Source organism: Artemia franciscana, chromosome 2 (assembly GCF_032884065.1).
Source record: "Artemia franciscana chromosome 2, ASM3288406v1, whole genome shotgun sequence".
Taxonomy (NCBI): Eukaryota; Metazoa; Arthropoda; class Branchiopoda; order Anostraca; family Artemiidae; genus Artemia; species Artemia franciscana.
This window is the reverse complement of record NC_088864.1, coordinates 44,436,813-44,459,057: the sequence shown is the minus strand read 5'-3', so window position 1 is coordinate 44,459,057 and position 22,245 is coordinate 44,436,813. Positions and strand designations below refer to the sequence as shown.

The window sequence follows — 22,245 nt, the reverse complement described above, 5'->3', positions numbered from 1 at the left end:
CCTTTTATAAACTCAAACTGGCGCCAAAGATGATGAATGTAACGTATGCACAAAGAGATTCATTTTAGAAACTGTTAATGCGGGCCACAGTTGAAATCAGGCCAGAGCATCTTACTGGCTTCTCACTTGACATAACGCGAGCATTATAATCTTCCAAATAACTAAAGTAAAGCGTCTCCGCCTGATCCTTTGCTATTGCAAACAAATGTTGCATTTTATGGAAATCGCAGGATATGTTCTAATATCCATCGTAAAAGATTGCAGGGATCCTTTTGAAATTGCACCAGCAAATTTGGAATGTATCAAGAAGTTTTTTTGGAGATTTCAAATTCATAGAAGCAAAGCTATACAATTTTCATTTTTTCCTAAGAATTTTGGGGACTGATAAGTTGTTTTTTTTTTAGGGTTAACAGGATCACTCCAGTAACTGTAAAAATTAGAAAGCAAACTGTACAAAAAATGGAAAGGAAACTGTGACTGTAAAAAATCCATGCACGTGGCTGTTCAGGATTTTATCGTATCCAAGAATAACTTGGATCTCTCAAGTTCATTTAATTGCGATTTAATCTTTCATGTTGAACTTAAGAAATCGTAGAAAGATTTGAATAGATTTGAGACAGCTATTGCCTATGTACATAAAATGTTTTTAAAAATGTTTCAGTTGGATATAGCTGCAACTTTTTCTTCGATAATCACAACGTCCATATCTTCTGGTTTTCAAACAGGTGCACTGATTATATGCCTCTGAAAGAAAAAGAAAATGAACGACCCAATTTATACAAGATGTTCTATGTTTTGACGCAAAGACCTATGCCGCACAAGTCACGAAAACACCTCTAATGTTGATAAACACTCATTTAGAATGAGGTGGTGACTTCATTTAGCACTTTTTATCTGCTATCAGGTAAATTTAATAACATAATTAGAATTGGATATTCAAATAGCTTTGTCACTTATCAGATGAAAATGATGCTTAAGTTCACCTTAGCTATGGTTTTTATGCTATGGGTTGGATTTTTTAAGAAAAACTTTCCCAGGACAGGTCTTGATTAAACAAACTTATTTGAATTTTGACACACCTAATAATGACGCGGCTGAGGTCCTATTTTCAAACAATCTTTCTGTAGTTTGTCTGTGCTTGCTGTTTTTAAGAACATGCCCTCCCACACACACAGAAAACTTGGCCGTAGTCAAATAAACATTCATATGTGCATATCTTACGTTGGATTAACATATTCTACTCTCTTTACATTATATGCTCTCCATATTTGTTTTTGAAAATTTTGAACTTTCCATATTTTTTTTTGAATTGTACTCTCCATATTTGTTTTTGAAACTTGGCTGGCTGGAATTTTCTGGCCTGAAAAAAAAAAATCTAGATAGGTCATGAACTCTTAATACCTAAAAAAAACATAAACAAGAAACAGCCACAAATCAAATTGGATTGCAAACAAAAATTTGACCGAAAACTAAAGAATAACGCGATAATTATGCCACTACAGAGTGTGGCTTAATTATCAAATTTAATTGAAAAAGGAACGTGTTATTTCAGCGTCTTTAAAGGATTCAAAAAATAAAGTTTTTTTCTGAGAGCAGTAAGAGCGAAGTTGAAACTTAAAACGACAAAAAATTATTGTTTCACAGTAAATCTAACATATATCAATAAAGATAGTGCAAATAAACCAACTAATTATATTTCTGTTTGTTATTTGGAATTTCAAAATCCAATTGTTTGTTATTCTATGAATTTCTTCCTCTTAAGAACATTAAATATCTTAGTAGTAATTTTGCGAGCCTTAATTGACATCGGCTGACCGTGTTACAGACAGACAGTTCGTAGCAATTTCTCCTGATTGATTACTGAAACTTACTAAGAGAGCTGGGAGGGAGAATATATAGGAGTGGCTCTTGTAGACATCCAGTTAGGGTTTTGGGCCATAATTATTACGATGCTACCGTTATATACTTTTAAGCTTTTCACTTAAGAAATGGTACCAAAGGTGCCATTTTTAGTGTTATATGGCACCTACGGATGGTAGAATTCATAAAAAGCATGTAGATATGAGCAATGGTTTTCAAATGACCCATTAGACATCTCTCCAAGAAGTTTTCGTAGCCCAGTAGCCCCAGCTTTTCCACTCGAGACCTGGAATCAAAAGTGCCGTTTATAGTACCATCAGGCACTTCATGATGAAAAAATCAAACAGTTCGTGGGAACGAACTGTAGTAAGGAGCGATCCGGCTCAATAGTAACCGAAACTCTAAAAAATGGAATTTTATATACCAATAGTTACATCAAAAGAATCACATTTTAATGCTGATATTAAATATACAAGATTCATCAAGATCAGTTATACCCATCAAAAGTTACGAGCCTGAGAAAATTCGCCTCATTTTAGAAAGTAGGGGGAAACATCCCCTAAAAGCGATACAATCTTAACGAAAATTCAACCATCAGATTCAGCGTATCAGAGAACCTAATTGTAGAAGTTTCAAGCTCCTATCTACAAATGTGGAATTTCGCATTTTTTGCCAGAAGACAGAGCACGGATGCGTGTTATACCATAAAAGTCTATAAAGTAAATTAGAATCCTATTAGCCTGTTTTGTGTAATGATTCCTAGTCTAAAATAAAGAATTTTAATTTTTCTCTCAAATATTTTACCTATTTACTCAACGGAGAGACACATTTCATTTTCGTTCGGTTTATTTTTTAAACTACGAAATTTCATCGGTTATATACAAAATTCCAGTATTATTAGTTAACATTTTCTTTTTTATTATCTTATATATATATAAATAAGTTGTCTGTCTGTTATGTCTGTTACACTATGTCTGTTACGCCAGATTATATCTTCTATATATATAAAAATAAGTTGTATGTATTTTTGTGTTGAGGGTTTAAAAGTAAAAACTGGGTATTGCATAAATATTTCGAAATATTTTGTCAATATATTAATGTAATTTGAAAAGCTTAAAAAAGATACTTAAAATCTGAGGTTTATTATAAATTGTTGAGTTTATCAAGCTTGGTACGTGAAGATTTTTTTAACTGTCAATGTTAGAATGAAAATTGACAAATTGAAAAACATTGAAAAAGATAGAATGTTACCAAATCCTACAACAGAAGAAACAGCCGAGGAAGCTGCTCAAAGAGCTAATGCCAAAAGGCTTGCGGCTAAAGAACGCAAAACCACGCAATTAGATGAAGATCAACCTGGACAGCGAGAGTCAAAACGTATCAAAACTGAAAATGATAGCGATGATGATTGGGTTTGGGATTTTGACTTGGATAAGGTTATCAATGCCTACCAGATTTTAGTTAAAAAAATCAAAGGTTCGGTGATATGTATTTACGTCTGAAAAATAAAGAAGAAAAAGAAAACTGAAACTAAAAATGTAAAAACTGGGAATTGCATAAATATGTCAAAATATTTTGACAATAGATTAAAGTAATTCGAAAACCTTAAAACAGATACTTAAAATTTGAGGTTTATTATAAATTGTTGAGCTTTAGCATGCTTGGCACGTGAATATTTTTCCAACTGTCAATGTTAGAATAAACATTGAACGACAGAATTTGCGATTGCTATATGTCACTTGGTTAACACCAAGTGCCATAAAAAGGTAAAAAACTAAAAAGAAAAAAAAGCTAAAAAAACTAAAAAAGCTGCAAAACTAAAAAAAATTAAAACTAAAAAAGAAACTATATCTATATATATAAAAATAAGTTGCATGTCTGTTGACTGACGTCATGTTTGTGTGTCGACTGATGTCATGTTTGTCGACTGACGTCTTTATGAGGATTGAGCATTATTCCGTCATGAAGTTGTTTGTCGACCGACGTCATGTTTGTCGACTGACGAAATTTCAGACTAGGACACCGGGACACAAAGGACGACCAGGAAACAGGGAATATAAATGACGAACGGGACACTCAAAGAGAAATTACAGACTGGGACACCGGGACACAAATAACGACCAGGACACAGGGAATATAAATAACGACTGTGACACAGGGACACAACTACAACGGGGACGCCGGGGGGCACAGGGAGGATATATAAATAACAACCGGGACACAGGGAATGTTCGATCAGCCATCATCATCAACAAAGCTCAAGGGCAATCGTTAGAAAAATGCGGTATAGATCTGAATACGGATTGTTATCCCATGGACAATTATTATGTTGCATGTTCAAGAGTTGGTAAACCTGACAATCTCTTTATATAAACAGACAATGGGACAGCAAAGAATGTTGTATATTCGCAAGTTTTACGTAGTTAAATATATATATATATATATATATATATATATATATATATATATATATATATATATATATATATATATATATATATATATATATATATATATATACTAGCTGTTGGGGTGGCGCTTCGCGCCACCCCAACACCTAGTTGGTGGGGGCGCTTCGCGCCCCCCCCAAGCCCCCCCGCGCGCGTAAGTCGTTACGCGCCATAATAGTTACGCGCCATTGTAGTTGTGTCCCTATGTCCCACCTGTGAATATAGATATATATATATATATATGGTTTTAACTACGTAAAACTTGCGAATATACAACATTCTTTGCTGTCCCATTGTCTTTGCATATAAATAGATTGTCAGGTTATCCCCCTGTTTCCCCCGGTGTCCCCGTTGTAGTTGTGTCCCTGTGTCCCGGTCGTCATTTATATTCCCTGTGTCCCGGGTCCCGGTCATCATTTGTATCCCGGTGTCCCGGTCTGTATATACATTCGTTTTTTAGTTTTGTTTTTCTCCTTTATTTTTTTCCTTTTTTTTTCTTTTTTAGCTTATTTAGATTTTTAGATTTTTTAGTTTTTTTTATTAGTTTTTAGTTTTTATTTCTTTTTAGTTTTTTTGTCCCGGTCGTCATTTATATCCCCCTGTTTCCCCCGGTGTCCCCGTTGTAGTTGTGTCCCTGTGTCCCGGTCGTTATTTATATTCCCTGTGTCCCGGTCGTCATTTGTATCCCGGTGTACCGGTCTGTATATACATTCGTTTTTTAGTTTTGTTTTTCTCCTTTATTTTTTTCCTTTTTTTTCTTTTTTAGTTTATTTAGATTTTTAGATTTTTTAGTTTTTTTATTAGTTTTTAGTTTTTTTTTCTTTTTAGTTTTTTTGTAGTTTTTACCTTCTTTTTAGTTTTGTTAATTTTTTTTTTTACTTGTGTCCTGGTCGTCATTTATACTCCCTGTGTCCCGGTGCTTTGTTGATTGCTAATCGAACATTCCTTTTGTCCTGGTCGCTTTCTCTTTGAGTGTCGTCATTTATTTTTTTCTTTTTTAGTTCTTTTAGTTTTTACCTTTTTTAGTTTTTTTTTAGTTTTTAGTTTTTTTAGTTTTTTACCTTTTTTTAGTTTTTTTAGTTTTTTAGCTTTTTTATTTTTTTTATTAGTTTTTAGTTTTTTTGTAGTTTTTGCCTTTTTTTTTAGTTTTTTGTCCTGGTCGCTTTCTCTTTGAGTGTCGTCATTTATTAGTTTTTTCCTTTTTTTTTTTAGTTTTTTATTGGTTTTTACCTTTATTTTAGCTTATTTTTCAGTTTTTTCCTTTTTTTTAGTTTTTTTTTATTTTTTATTTTTTTTAGTTTTTTACCTTTTTTTAGTTTTTTTAGTTTTTTTAGTTTTTTAGCTTTTTTACTTTTTTTATTAGTTTTTAGTTTTTTTTTGTAGTTTTTGCCTTTTTTTAGTTTTTTCAGTTTTTTTTTCAGTTTTTTTTTTAGTTTTTTATTGGTTTTTACCTTTATAGTTTTTTTAGTTTTTTAGCTTTTTTATTTTTTTTATTAGTTTTTAGTTTTTTTTGTAGTTTTTGCCTTTTTTTAGTTTTTTCAGTTTTGACGTCACCTAATCCAGTTTTTTCAGGTGACGTCACCTGACACATCCATCCACACATCCATCCATCCATCCATCCACAGACAACTTATTTTTATATATATATATATATCTATATTCACAGGTGGGGCACAGGGACACAACTACAATGGTGCGTAACTAATATGGCGCGAAAAAAGCTAAAAAAAGAAAAAACCTAAAAAGAAAAAACTTTAAAAAAAGCAAAAAAATAAAAAAGGTAAAAAACTGAAAAGAAAAAAAAGCTATAAAAAATAAAAAAAGCTGCAAAACTAAAAAAGAGAAAAACTAAAAAAGAAACTTTATCTATATGTATATAAAAATAAGTTGTTTGTAGGCATGGTCGTTTGTTTGTGGGTTTGCATATGACGTCATTATAAGTATATAAGGCTTTGTATATGACGTCATTATAAGATGACACTACAGACCGGGACACCGGGACTAAAATGACGACCGGGACACAGGGAATATACAACTACAGCGGGGACGCCGGGGGGGCACAAGGGGATATATAAATGACGACGGGGACACATCTATCTATATTCACAGGTGGGACACAGGGACACAACTACAATGGCGCGTAACTAATATGGCACGTAACGACTTACGCGCGCGGAGGGGCTTGGGGGGCGCGAAGCGCCCCCACCAACTAGGTGTTGGGGTGGCGCGAAGCGCCACCCCAACAGCTAGTTATTATTATAAGAATTAACGACGCTTCTTGACTCCTATGGTCCCTGCAGTGCATTCCTGTAGCGTGATTCGATCTCTGGGTCCCGTATTACCAAGCTAAGGTCAAATCCACTGCGCCACCACAGGACTAACACTTTCTTTTCATTTACGATAAATAAAATTTAAAAAAATGCTTTAATAGACAGTAATATATTTATTGCTGTCTATTAAAAGGATTTTATCCCTATTTGAACTTTTAATTATCGTTGTGGAAAGGTAGTGTAGTCTTCGAAATCATCTCTTTCGTTTCCCCTTTTTTGTTGAACTCCCTTTGTCTTTTTTCTTCTATAAATTTGAAGTATTTATCACTCCGATCGCAATCAGCAGAGGGGTTGTCTTCATCTCCACAGGTTCTTACCTGAATAAAAGGGGAGTCCCAGAACAGTTCTATGTGACCACACCTAATTTTCAGATATTTAAATTCGTTTTTTACATCCTGGAAAAACAGTTTTCGCCGCTCAAATTTTCCGAACGGTAGCCTAGGCATAACTACAGGGTCAACATACTTGAATTTCAAGACTGGGTCCACTGCAGATTCCAATTCTACCGTAAGTTGGTTATAAATTTTTCTAACGCTAAAGATTATTCTTGTGAACCTTTGCCTTTCAAACATTCGATGGCTTATTTTAGAGGTTACAAGAAAATTTGTATTGCCATAGTTATCAATGTAAGAAATAGAGGAGTATCCAGGATTAGTATTATTTCTTAGAGATATTTCAAAGAGCTCTGCCCCGTTAGAACTTACAAAAACGGCTTTGACATTCCCTTCACCCCGGATATCAAATATGCTCATTAGCCCCCCTCGAGGGTGTTGTTGTCTTGGTAAAAATAGACCACATTCTCGTTTTGAAGTGCCTTCCACGTCATTATCAATCATACAGAAATGGTGCTTTGGCTTAGATCTTATTGTGCAGTTTTCTGCTTGAAAAGGACTTTGCCAATATAATTTTTTAGAGAAAAATGAGAAAAATGTGTCATTTTCCTTTTCTGAAGGAGTTGGTGTAAGCCCAAAAGTATTTCTAGCGAAACATAATAACAAAATAAAAGAGATAACAAAGAATTTCATTCTTTATGAAATAAACTATCTCTCCCTAAATGTGAAAAAAATCTCATTAAAACGAGTGGAAAATTTTTATGAAATGAGAAATTAGTGATAACACTGACCGAATTTGTAGAATACAAAAATTAGAAAATTCTACTCTGAGAATCTTATGCATTTTCTGGAAATTGTTCTTTAGTGAATCTACTTAGTAAAGTCAAATTTTTTTGTATTTATTCATTTGCGCTTCCAGAGATATCTCTATACTGACATCTCTATCATGTAATCTCTACAATGTTGTGATATATTTCCATAAAAAAAATATTTTATTTTCGTTTTAAGTTCAGAATCGCTAAAGTTATTATGTAAATTGCAAAAATATAATTTATGGTTACTGCAATAATTTTAGTTTTTTAATTCAAACTAGAAAAATGCCAAAAATCTTAAAACAGTTTTTAGATTTTAATCTACTCAATGCATGATTTTATGAGTAGAACGTTACATATTGAAAAGATATTTATATAATGTCAGTAGGAAGACTCAAAAAACAAACATTTGCAGTTGTTACAAATGATGATTCTTTGGAACCACCACCTGAACTATCATACGTGATAAGATCACGAGAACAGTCCAAACAATTTAAATTCATAATGAGTGAAAATCAACAACATGGACCATCAATTGTGACAAGACCAATATGGGCAGCAAAAGTAAAGGGTATTGCTAAATTACATGAAGCACTCATACTCCAAAGAGGAAAGACCGGTGCAGTTAGAATATATACGACAGTATGTATCAAAACGTGTCAAATTTGAAAACGACTAGCAAAGACATGTGCGCTGAAGAACTTGAGACACTAAGATATTCTAGCCTACAAGAACCATCTACATGGGTTAGAAGTTTGAGAAAATTTGTTAAGAGACTGAATTTTGAAAGAACAAAATTCATGTCAATGACATCATTTTTGTGTACACCAGTATTGTAATGAAATCAAGTGTCAATGTAATTTTGAATTGTACTTAAAAGTATGTTAATTTTGTTTTTGAATAAATGTTATTTTATCTTAGTTCTAAGTTCCGAATCTCTAAAGCTATTATCTGAGCTTCAAAATATTTATGGTGTCACCAAAAAATTAATTTTATTAATTGAAACTAGACAAATATCTGAAAATTTTAAAAGTCAATGTTATATCCACTTTTATCAATAATAAAAGTGAAGTAGAAAGAAATATTAGGTTAGAAGAACAACGCCATAACAACTGGTTAGAAGGTTGGAATCAGCAAGGACAAAAAATAAGCCAGCTAGAAGATAAGTGAGAGCAAGAATTACAAGTGACAGCGAGAACCAGAACGTGTCAAAATAAAAGTGAAGAACAAAGAAGTGTGCGGTTAGCAGATACAAGAAAGCGAGTATCAGAACGAGTCAAAAATGATAATGAAGAACGAAAAAACTGTGCTGTTAGAAGACAAGCGAGAGCAAGACTCAGAAAAAAATCAAAAGGAAAGTGAAGTAGATAGAAATATTACACTACTAGCTATTGGGGTAACGCTTCGAGCCACCCCAACACCTAGTTGGTGGGGGCGCTTAGCGCCCCCCTAAGCCCCCCCGCGCGCGTAAGTCGTTACGCGCCATATTAGTTACGCGCCATTGTAGTTGTGTCCCTGTGTCCCACCTGTGAATATAGATAGATAGATATATATATATATATATATATATATATATATATATATATATATATATATATATATATATATATATATATATATTTAACTACGTAAAACTTGCGAATATACAACATTCTTGGCTGTCCCATTGTCTGTGCATATAAATAGATTGTCAGGTTTACCGACTCTTGAACATGCAACATATAATTGTCCATGGGAAAAACAATCTGTATTCAGATCTATACCTCATTATTCTAATGATTGCCCTTGAGCTTTGTTGATGGTGATTGCTAATCGAACATTCCCTGTGTCCCCGTCGTCATTTATATATCCCCCTGTGCCCCCTGGCGTCCCCGTTGTTGTTGTTTCCCTGTGTCCCAGTCTATAATTTCTCTTTGAGTGCCGCGGTCGTCATTTATATTCCCTGTTTCCCGGTCGTCATTTTTGTCCCGGTCGTCATTTGTGTTCCGGTGTCCCGGTCTGTAATTTCTCTTTGAGTGTCCTGGTCGTCATTTATATTCCCTGTGTCCCGGTCGTCATTTGTGTCCCGGTGCTTTGTTGATGGTGATTGCTAATTGAACATTCCTTGTGTCCCGGTCGCTTTCTCTTTGAGTGTCCCAGTCGTCATTTATATTCCCTATGTCCCGGTCGTCATTTGTGTCCTAATGTCCCGGTCTGTAATTTCGTCAGTCAACAAACATGACGTCAGTCGACACACAAACATGACGTCAGTCGACACACAAACATGACGTCACTCGACACACACACACACACAGACAACTTATTTTTATATATATAGATTAGAACAACGCCATCGGAATCTTCGACGCCAACTAAATTAGGCGCAAAATCCAGAAGTGATCTTCGACGCCAACAAACTGTGGCACACAACCCAGTACAGACCTATAAAGGTCCATTAAACTACGTAAGTGTTAATTAAAAGGAATGGAACCATTCGGGGTTTTTGATATTTTTTGAAATTCCATTTAATTTGTATTCAAAATAACATTTTACTATTAAGATTTGTTTATACAAGGTTTACCATTCCCAAATCAGCAACCAATGGCAATTTTTCTTACTTACCAGTTCTTTAAAGGGTTCTTTCCATTTTTGTTGGTTTTACGCTCATCGAGATAGAACCAAATAGCTATGGTAAAGGGCATCGAAAAATGTCTGAAGTAGTGCGAAACAAAAATGAAGAACAAAGAAATGTGGGGCTAGAATTTTTACGAAAACGACAATTACAACAAGTCAAAATCAAATTGAAGAACAAAGAAATATAAGCTTAGAAGGTAAACGCTAATAGTTAATATTATAATATTAGGAAGATCACGAGTAGCATCTAAAGGAGGTCTTGGGAAGGATAGCAGCTACTGGTCTTCACATTCATCCTGACAAATGCAAGTTTGGACTGGATGAAGCTCAGTATTTGGGCCACAAAATGGGAAATGGCAAAATCACACCGCTTGAAAGCAAGATAGAAGCTGTGAAGACTTTCTGGAGCCTGCCACCAAAAGTGAAGTAAGATCATCTCTTAGCATCGCTGCATATTGCCAGAGGCTTGTCCGCAAATTTCTCTCCTGTTGTGTTGCCGCTGACAGATCTTCTTCAGAAACGAAATACAAACCACTTTATGCTGTCTTGGGAGCAGAGAGTAGCCTTCGAGGCCTCGAAACCGCACTCACGACCGCCCCTGTCCTGAGCAGTACAGATTTTGCCAAAGAGTTTGTGCTTCAAATGGATACTTCGAACATGGGGGTTGGAGCAGTCATGACTCAAGGCAACGGAGACGAGCACCCCATTGCCTATAAAAGTAAGAATCTATCACCAGCGGAACAGTGCTATTCGACAGTGGAGCGTGATGCTTTGGCGTTAAAATCGGGTGTGGAAAGTTTTTGGTACTACCTCGAAGGCCAGAAGTTCATCGTCGAAACTGATCATAACCCATTTCAACTGTTTAATATGGCTCGGAGCAACAACGCTTGCTTAACACGCTGGTTCCTGGCACTCCAAGAGTACCACTTCGACATTTGTAGTCAAAGTGGGCTAGAAAACAGGAAAATCGATGCATTGTCTCATCTGTTATAAATAGAAAAAGCTTGTACATGAAAATGCAGTTTTTTGTAAAAAAATAATATTTTAAATACATTTGTTATTAGAAATGGCACTAGATGTGGCAGCTTCCTGTCACATGATATTGCTCTCTGGTATGCTACCCTATAGATAAAGTTGATAGGAAGAAAATTGAATCAGTACAAAGATCTGCAACAAAGCTAATTCCCTACCCGTGGCATTTGTCGTATTCACAACGTTTAGAGGCGTCAAGATTGCCATGTCTTCACTTCCATCGGAAGCGTTTTGATCTTTTCAATGTCCACAGTATTACAAACGGCATTGTAAATTTGGATTCAGAAATTTCTTTCAAAGAAGCCATTATACATCAACCAGGCAAAACGCATTGAAATTTAACCCCCCTCCCCCGCACCAAAATTCAAAATAGGTGAGATGTCTTTTGTAAGTAGATTAATAAAACTTTGGAACTCATTACCTGATAGTCATGTCACTGCTTGTACTGTTCCTAGTTTTAAAATTGAGTTAGAAAATACCACTTTTTACAGGATTTATATTGTCAAACATAAGTTTACCATTGACTTTTGTTAAATATTCTAGCAGTTGCCGGTTTTGATTTTCATTTTGTATGCTATGCTTACAAGCCTTTTAGCTTATAAGCTATTGGATGAATAAATAAATCATCCCTTCCCACCCTCCAAAAGATACTGCCCTAATCCTTAAAAAGAAAACAACAAAATCTTGGGCAGGTTTGATCTAAGACAGTTATTGTGGAGCAAAATAATTGAAATTAAATCTTAGGCTTGGCTGTAAGGATAGGCCTAATTTTTGCCAAAATTTAAATGTCAAGAACAATGTCTTCAAGATTGTAGCCAACCTATCCCAACTAACTTAGTCCTACTTATCAAAACCCATGGACAGTCACATCAAGTCCAAGATTGCGAGTCTGCTGTCCCTGTTTAAAAAAGATAAAATCTTGATCAAAATATAATTTACTGGTACATATTCCTGCATCATTTCTGCCCTATACTACAGCCTATCTTCATTAATTTAACCCTATCCCCCCTCTTATCTGGTAAATTGTCTCTGTATAGAATTGATTAAAGTCTTTAGTAATAAGACAGCATTCAAATTGCAGGCAATGATTGATTGTGAGGAAGTAAAAGAGTTTTGTGTTCTTCATAATGCTTGACAGGTATGTCAACACATAGCTATACAAACGTTTTGACCGGTTTGAATCACTGTTCTCATTTTTTCAATGATAATTTTTCCTAAATTCTTATTATAAGAAATTAGAAGAAATCACCTGAATGGGAAAATTGCCCCAAAAAACTGTAAAATCTTAAATATAGTTACTGATGATTTTAAATTAATTGGCCTCTCAAGATTTTAAATAGATCGCAAGTTCGTCTTCTTGAGGCTAAAGTCGCAGTTTGGTGCCCTAAGCCACTTAATCTGTCACCCAACCAATACTCCTATTTTGGTGTCTACCCCCCTGGAATATTTTCTACCGGCGCCCTTGGAAAAGTTTGAAAATCTGGAATAAACAGTGAAATTTTCCCAACAGACAAGAAAATTATTGAATGTGAATTTTAGAGACTTCAAAGTTATCCAATTCAATCGTCACAGAGTTGAAAAGGACGGACTAGAGTTTTAGTGTGAAAGGAGATAAAATATTGTTAATTTGGAAAGACTTAAAGAATATATTTTGCAAGAAGAGGAAAGTGGACAATAATGGACCCATCAGGGGCTCCAGTCAAAATCCCCTATGGCTACCAAAATATGCAAGGATTAACAACTGTACCTGTAGTTAACCAGTATGGGCAAATTTTTATACCAACCCAATCTTCTAATAGCCCTAATAACATGTGCTTGCCCAGTTTATCATCCTATGTACCAATGGTAACCACACAAAACAGATACAGCCCATTACTTGATCAGGAGTATCCACCCTTACCAAGAAGCAGAGAAGCAAATGCTGAACAGGAAATAGACATGTTTCATGTTCTAGAAGGTGTGAACACTAAAATAGATAACAAATTAGCTACAAAAAGAAGAGCTATGGATACTGAGTATCAACAACCTCAATCAAAAAAGTATAATTTAGTGAACAAGGTTGTACTCTAATCCCAGATTCCAAAAGATGGAAAGGAAGGGGTGAATATGGAGCCAAACCAGAGACAGTGGGTGTCAACAAAATTAAATAGTAAACAATAATTTGAAATACCAGAAGAAGAACTTTTCAAGATTGGAATGGTCATTGAAGTAAAGGAGGAAGAGGAATCAAGAAGATTCCCAGAAGATTTCAGACTCTCAAATTGCATGAAAAACAATTATTGTATCAGATTAACGACGCTTCTTGACTAATAGTAAACAATATTTTGAAATACCAGAAGAAGAACTTTTCAAGATTGGAATGGTCATTGAAGTAAAGGAGGAAGAGGAATCAAGAAGATTCCCAGAAGATTTCAGACTCTCAAAGTGCATGAAGAACTATTATTGTATCAGATTAACGACGCTTCTTGACTACTAAGGTCCCTCCGTCGGTGAAGAACTATTAAAAGAAAACAAGTTTGAGTTTGAAGTTTTTGATGAAAGAAGGAAAATGGTTGTTTTTGTGAAAAATGAGGTGGCAGCTGAGAAAATTTTGAAGCAAAGTCAAATGTGTGGTTTTGCAATAAAAGCCAAAGAAGAGGAGGGACAGTAAGAGAGATAATTAAGGGAATACCCCTTGATGTTTCAGAAGATGATATTTTAGATAGTTTAGATAGCCTAATTACAATAATTGGGGCCACAAGGCAAAAAAGATTTAACTGAGAGACTAGAAAAATGGAAGACAGTCTAGCAATATTGATAACATTTGAAAATAACTTGCTTCCTCTAGTGGTCTGGATGGGGGGGGGAGGCGGATTGTGCATGAACGTAAGAGGCAATTGCTACAATGTCAAAAGTGCTAAAGATATGGACATGAAAAGAAATATTGCCCAGCTAAAGAAGAAATTTGCCTACAATGTGCTGGAAAGCATGCATCTGGACTGTGTCAAATGAAGAACAACAATCTAGAAAATAAAACATTATTATTGAATTGAATCGAATTTATTTATAACCCATTATAATACACATGAAAAACGGAGTATAATGTGAATAAAAGAAAAGAGGAAAACGGAAATGACCTAAAAAACTACACAAAAAACTTTGCAACACTTCACCTTACTTAAAAACAATTAAAACATACAAAAGCGAAACATTCATTGAATCAAAATAGCGCTCCATGGGTGCCGACCGATTCTACTATTATAAGCTTCTATGCTTTTTCTGATTGAAGCATTCGGGTCTATGATGCCGTATCTTTGAATGACCCAGGAGTTGCTTGACCATGGTGGAAGGGCAAGCAGGTATTTGGCATACCGGAAATAGATTCGCAGAAGTTCCTTCGTCTCGGTTATCGTAAACGTACGCCAAAAAGGTGCAAGGTATAGGAAATTCGGGAGTGCAGAAGCATTGTAAGGTTTCGCTAGCAGTTTGCGGTTGAGTCGCGGTTTGTTTGCTACCAAGCTTCCGTATGCAGTTGCTGTTCGACGTTGGAAATGAAGGATCAAGAGCCTTCTAGTTGCTTTAAGAGTGTCACCAATAGGAAGTCCTAAATATTTCATTTGTGATTTTGGGAAAACTGGCGCGCCGTCGAGATTAATAGTAAATCCTGCTCGAGTTTCAACCCAGTTGAACAGAACCACGTCCGATTTTTCTCTATTGAATGTAAGGTTAATCTTAGCATATTCTTTACTTAAAATAGCAAAATTTCTTTCGAACGACTGTACTGTTCGACTGGGGTTAAAAATATCATCTGCATAAGCGATTAGTGACACATCAATCCCTTTTAAAATACACGAAGGAACTGCGCTGGATTGGGCGTTCAGGATACAGTTATTAAAGGCAACTGGAGAGGTAAGGGCACCCTTTCTGACGCCTCGACGGACTGGAATAACGAAACGTGTTATGGTCCCATCAGGTAGCTTGATTACAACAGCAAGATGGTTATACATATCGTAAAAAAGCATGAATGGCAGACGTGTCAACTCCCCGTTTATATCAATATTGTCAGACAATACTAAGATTCTAATAGTTGCATAAAGTCATCAAATGAGTTTTAGAAGAGCTGAAATAGTTTATAGGTCATATGCTGAAGTGACTAACAAACAGGTATATAAAGAACAAGCAAAAATAAACGTGTCTTTTAGGGATAATGAAAATAGTCAGATGCAGCAAAGAATAATGAGTAATATACTAAATAAGGTTATGATTGGTCTAGTGTCGTCACAAGAAATTTTATGCATAGAGAACCTGCCTATCAGAGAAAAGTAGATAAACTCTGTAATTTTATTGAAAGTTTGGGAATCATGCCTATGAATACCAGTCTTATTTTGAATCAGTGTATAAATAAATGACTGTTAAATCAAACATAACAATTATGTCTTGGAATGCAAGATCATTGGTTAAAGTGAATAAGGATCTAGTACTAGACTATTGCATTAAGAATAATATAGATATGTTTTGCATTCAAGAGACTTATTTGAAACCATATTTAAATCCACCATTCAGAGATTATAAAATGGTGATATTAGATAGATCGAATAAAGAGAGAGGTGGAGTGATTATTGGAATTAATAAAGGAATCAATTATATCCCAAATTGTTTGTCAATGCAGGAGGATTATCAAATTGAGGTTGTTGGATGTAAACTACATCTTAAAAATAAAGCTTAATATATTCAATGTTTATATACCAGACGGTAACTTACTCTTAAGTGATCGTGGTCAAGAAAAAATTATAGATGCAGTGCCTGGAGGGGAGAAACTATTGACTATAGGAGATTTGATTGCACACAAATAGACATTTTACAGTAGAGGAGATAAAGAAAGTGATTCGAAAGTTACCATGAACAGCTCCAGGTTTAAACATGATTTAACCACAGTACCATATATCAAACATTTAAGTGACAAATGAATAAAAACATTGTTATAAATTATTAACAAGGCCTGGGAAGATGGAAAATTTCCAAAAATATGGAAGGATGGGTTAGTGACTATGATTCCTAAACAAGGCAAAGATAATTCAAAATTGAAAACTTAAGGATGATTACTCTACTACCTGTCTTAGGAAAAGTTTATGAAAGAATGGTTAAGGAGAGGCTTACATGGAAAATGGAAAAAACAAACACTTTGAAAGATGTTCAATGAGGTTTTAGAAAGAATAGATCTACTATAGAAGTGTTACAAATATGTGTAAATGACGCAGTATATTGTTTGGAAAATAAGAAAATCTATTTAGCAGCTTTCTTTGATGTGAGTAGTGCTTTTGATAGTATGGTTCATCAACATATACTAGAAGGATTGAAGGATTATGATTATCTACAAGAGCGAGAAGTGACAGTAAAATTGGGCAAAACATATTTGGAAAGAAAGGTACTGAGAAGACACAGTGTTCCACAAGGCTCCTCATTGGGGCCCAATTATTAAAACATAAATGAATTTGATATACCACTGGATACAGAAGAGGATAGAGCTGAAATTTTTACTGATGATAATGGAATGTGGATAGTGTGTGATAGTATTGAAGAGGGACAACGGGTGGCCCAGGAGAAAATAAAATTAGCGGAAATGAGGACAAGATAAATTGTGCGCAGTTTTCAGTCCATAAAAAAAGCAATGGTAATCACATGAAGAAAAAAGTACTCGGCTCCTCTCCTTTTTCTAGATGGGGAGGAAATCGAAAACGTGAATGAATTTAAATGGCTTGGAATTACAATTGATAGAAATTCGACGTTTAAAACTCATATAAGACAGTTAAAGAGAGAGTGTGCCAAAAGATTAAATATTATGAAAATGTTATGTGGAGCAAATTTTGGCCCAAAACCTAAATTTTTTATAGAATTTTATATAAAATACATAAGAGCGAAATTGGAATACAGAGGAATAATTTATATGGTAGCGTCAAAGTTTTTGTTAAAGGAGCTGGAAACTATTCAATATAGTGCTTTAAGGACAGCTTTTGGAGCAAGCAAGATAACTCCATGGAGCTTTCTCAAGTCAAAGAGTGGAATTGGCAGCAAGAGATACACAACAAAATTAAAGTTTTTGTGGAAGACATGGATAGCTGACCAGTCAAACCCAATTAAATCAAGAATGCTAAAAGATTGTGGTGTTCATGGAAAAAACATTTTAGTATTGTGAGGGCAAAGGAGATAATGGAAGAGTTTCAAACGGATTGTCAGCTGACATCAATGTTGAGAGTGCCCAATATGTTCATAACCCCTCACTGGGAATCCATTTTATACCAGTGCAATACTGAATTTGAAAAGTGGGATAATCTAGATTGTGATCAATCATTCAAGATGACAAAAGAGATGCAATATCTTGACATTGTAGATATCTTCATGGATGTATCCAAAGTGGGCAATAAAGTGGTGGCTGCTTTTGTAATCCTCTCTAAAAATATAGTTAAACTGGTCAAACTAATGATATAACTATGGTTTTTCAAAAACAGAAGTAGTTGCAATAGTACAAGCAGTGAGATACTTAATAGATTCTGAATCTATAGGTGAAAATTACAGAATCTATTTGGATTCAAAGAGTGGTTTAGAAGCAATCAAGAATATTTATGTAGAAAATAAAGTAACTCCCGAAGTGATTTATTGCCATGAAGAATTACAGAAACTACTGGAAAAAGGAGTAACCATCACATTGGATTGGGCACCTGGACATGCAAACATTAGTGGAAATGAAATGGCTGACACTGCAGTAAAACCAGCATCCATAAAAGATGGGCAACCATTTGCAAGTGTTACACCCAGGATGGTTAATCAAATTGGAGAAGTGATGAAAAAATTGAAAACAGGGACATTTGAGGACACTCGTGCCTTCTCAACAAATAAACTAATCATACAAAAGAAAGAAAGACAATTTGAAGAGAAAATATATGGAGCACTATGTAAATCTGAAGCCAGGGTGATATTTAAACTAAAGTCAGGTCATGCAGGAATTCAGACATATAGAGCCTGTTTTTATAATGAAGATCTGAGATGTGCATTTTGTGGAAATGAGGAAATGGTAGAACATCTTTTATTTGAATGTGAAGGAACAGAAGACAGAAGGAAGGATATTAGGCAATCTATCAGGGAAAAAAGAATTCAACAGAATAGTGACATACTAAGTGGAGCAGAGTTGAACAGTGAACAGGGTTTGTGCTGATGGACTTAAGTTGATATGCAAGTTTTTAAAGGATATCAATTGGATAGATCTTATATAAACCAAGTGTTAAAGTGATTATAGTATAAGAAGCCTCCTGAATCCTTGCAGGAAGAGAGGAGGAACAATCTATTTTAATTCAATTTTCCCAATGTTCTACAACAAAAATCAGGATTGCCAAAACTTTTTGTGACTAAAGTGTCAAATTCTGCAAAAAAGGGACACTTTTAGTGTCCTCCTAGAAAATTAGCCAATATACTTTAAAATTTTAAATGTTTAAAAAGTAAAAAAAAAAGGTTTTAAATGGTTTTCTCACAATTCCAGGGCCAGATTTATGTTCTTCTTTTTAAAGTAAAAGAAAAGCGGTTCTTTAAATAAGTAAAATCCCATGTAAAACCTCAAATTACCTAATGCGCAAAGAAGAAAAAGAATTCAGTACAATTTCTCAGGTTATATTGAACCTTTGTCTGTACTAGTTATTCTTCTTTTGAAAACTCATTAAAGCCCTGTTTTATTATGGCATTTTCCAGCACCAGAGCTGGCTTTGCTGCTTTTTGGAGGACAGTTTTCATTTTTGTCATTTTTGGCAAAGAATTCAAAGGTGCAGTCTTATTTCAGGAACTGCATTCAAGAATTGAGTGGTTTGCTGAAGTCAACAATCTCTTTCCTAGTGAACAAACAAGTTTCAGAAAAGGACATAGCTCTTTAAACAACATTACCCAGCTAGAAATTGATGTTTGTAACTCTCTTAAAATAAGACATGTCACAATGGCTGTTCTGTTTGACTGGTCGGATGCCTATGGAAACGTAGTCCACAATAAATTATTGGAAATCCTAATAAATCTTGACTTCCCGTATTCTTTTATAAGTTTTATAAAGTCTTTTCTAACTTATAGATATTTTTACATTCAAGTAAATCAGTCTAGAGGTGAGCAATGTCCCATTACAAGAGTACTTCCTCAAGGTGCAATATTGAGCCCTCTTCTATTCAACTTGTAAGTTTCTGAATTTCATGTATCTCATGCATCATTTGGCCTTTATGCAGATGATTTGATTATTTGGAAGTCAGGAAGGGATATTGGCCTTCTTCAAAGCCTTATTCAACAGGATATAAGTTTAGTCCAGAGATTCTCTTTAGCATTTGGCTTCCCAATCTCAATCAATAAAACAAAAGCCATTATATTTACTAATAGTACTGAAGATCCTCCTAATCCACTGACAATTTTCTCAAGGGAGATCCCATATTGCAATTCAGTGAAGTTACTTGGTTTATTAATGGATTCTAAAATGCAGTGGCATGAACATATTTATTGTTTCAAATCTCTGAGACTTTGTATTTTAAAGAGACTTGCTGGAAGTAAGTGGGGATGTCACCCAAAAATTATTTTGGATTTTTACAAATTATATGTTTGTTCAAATGTAGAATATGGGAGTCAAATTTTTTCACCTCGTCCTCCATCCTCATTCAAAATCCTTGAATCTTTACAAAATTCTGCTATTTGAATAGCTTTGGGTGTGCATAAGCATACTCCTCTGTCAAAGTTAAGAATACTGTCGGGATTGTTGTCTTTAAGTGAAAAAGCATCCAGTCTAAGGATAAAATATTTCTCGCAAATCCAGGCTTATGGAGCCAAGCATGCTGTATATGCACATACCTTTGCTGAGAAGTCAGCCTGTCCCAATGCCCATTCGTCATGGAATCAGTTTCAACTGGAGGTCCCAAACTGGAATCAACATTTGCTTTATGCATATCCCTTAACTGAGTCCCTCCCCCCATGGGAAATGAGTCCTCCAAGCTGTCAAGTAGAACTTATATCTATTAGTAAAGATTTCATTCCTAATTACGAGATCCAGACTATTTTGGCTGAACACATCTCAAAGGCTTACCCCAACTATAGAAAACTATATACAGATGGGTCTGTCCAGAGGGAAAGAGCTGGAGCAGGAGCATGTATCCCATCCCTGAATTTGAACATATATTCTCCTCTCCCATTGGGATCTTCTATCTTGTCTGCTGAATTATGTGCCATCCACCTGGCCTTGGATGCACTTACAAATTATAACATGGAATCTGAAAATATACTCTGTCTCTCCAACTCTAAATCAGCATTACTATTGATCCAAAATATTAATAGAATTGCTAATGACAAGGATTTATATAATATTAGAAGACAGCTTCTTAATCTTAAGATCAAAGAAAATGAAGTTTATTTTCAACATGTTCCTAGTCATAAAGGCATCAAATATGATGATATGGCTGATTCTCTAGCAGCAAAGGCTTCCATGTTATTTCCTAGTCCTTCCTCTGACCTCAATTCACAAGATATTATCAGGCAAAGATCCAAAGTTAATCATAGTAAATTAATGTTATCTCCATTTCCTACAAGATTAAATACAGTGCTATATTACCAGCTGAAATCAGGTGCCCTACTTCTAAGTAATTTGTTATTTAATTAGAAGCTATATCATTCCCCTTTATGCTAAATCTGCTTTTCAGCAGAGGAAACAATCCAGCATATATTGTTTGATTGCCAGGCTCAGAGTGAGGAGACTGTTACTCTCAAGTGTTTATGCTCCTTGGCTAAGATTCCAAATACTTATACAGTTATCCTGGATTTTAACCTGCCATGGGAAATTGACCGTAAGATATTTAAGGCAGCAATTGATATCTTAAAGAAGAGAAATATTGTTTAATAAAGATTAAAGCTTGAAGAAGTCAATTTTAAAAGGACATGATTTATCTACAGTTTTGATTTTGCAGAAGAGAGCAGGAATGAGTAGGAAGAGCCATATTAGTACTGGCTGGGCCTAGTGGCCTTAAACTGCTGGGGACGGGTAGCTCAGGTATTGCACTTCCCACAATCAATAACAGTGTATTATTGTTCATAATTGCATATATTCATAGTTTGCAGACTGGAGCAGAATAGTGCTTTCAGTGGCTAGTTATTCTGGAGAAGAAGTCAAAGAGGTGAAAGGACTTGTTGTTAGTCCATATACCTCCCTAAAATTTTTGGAACTGGAAATGCAGAAGATTCTGAATAATTTGTGCTGGTTTATGATGTTACAGGAACGTAAAAAAAAGTTGGAGTACAGCTAAGATTAGTTGTAGGCTACAGCTTACAGCATGTAAAGCAAAACAGTTTTCACTGCTGTTCTTGCATCCTTTCATCATTATAGACAAAAAGCACTTTTTTTTAGTTAGTGCTTGGTACACTGGATGTGATTTTCAGTCTATGACAGTATAAGCCTACATGTTCTTGACAGTTACCAGAAATTTTTCTAGTGGGTTAGACTGTACCCATATGGGACAGGGTCTACCCTCTCAAATGCATGACCTAAACTGCATATTTACCAAAAGCCTAATGTCTTAATTCAGGATATCAACTGAGGTTCACCCTCATCCAAAAAATGATTAAACAGCAGCAAATAAGATCAGGATCAAATAGTTTGCTACTAACTACTATCCAGGCCGCACCTCTGTATACTTCTGTAGACTACAAGTCATAAACACCTTAAGCTTTTACTTACCAGCAGTTATATGCTTGCTTCAGTTTCTTATCAAAAAATATTTTCTAACTCTCTTGAGCAGGTCACATACTTCAACCACGTTTGAATTTTCGCGCTTAAATG

The 22,245-nt window shown here is 34.9% G+C and overlaps 1 long non-coding RNA gene across 1 annotated transcript; it reads right to left on the bottom strand.

Annotated features, from left to right (window-relative positions):
* Positions 1-589: 589 nt before the first annotated feature.
* LOC136042470 (uncharacterized) lies at positions 590-22,240 on the bottom strand. The gene is made up of 2 exons (XR_010621317.1): positions 22,144-22,240; positions 590-1,360 (listed from the first exon to the last, which is right to left on the bottom strand). It is a non-coding gene; the product is annotated as an uncharacterized LOC136042470 (long non-coding RNA).
* Positions 22,241-22,245: the final 5 nt, after the last annotated feature.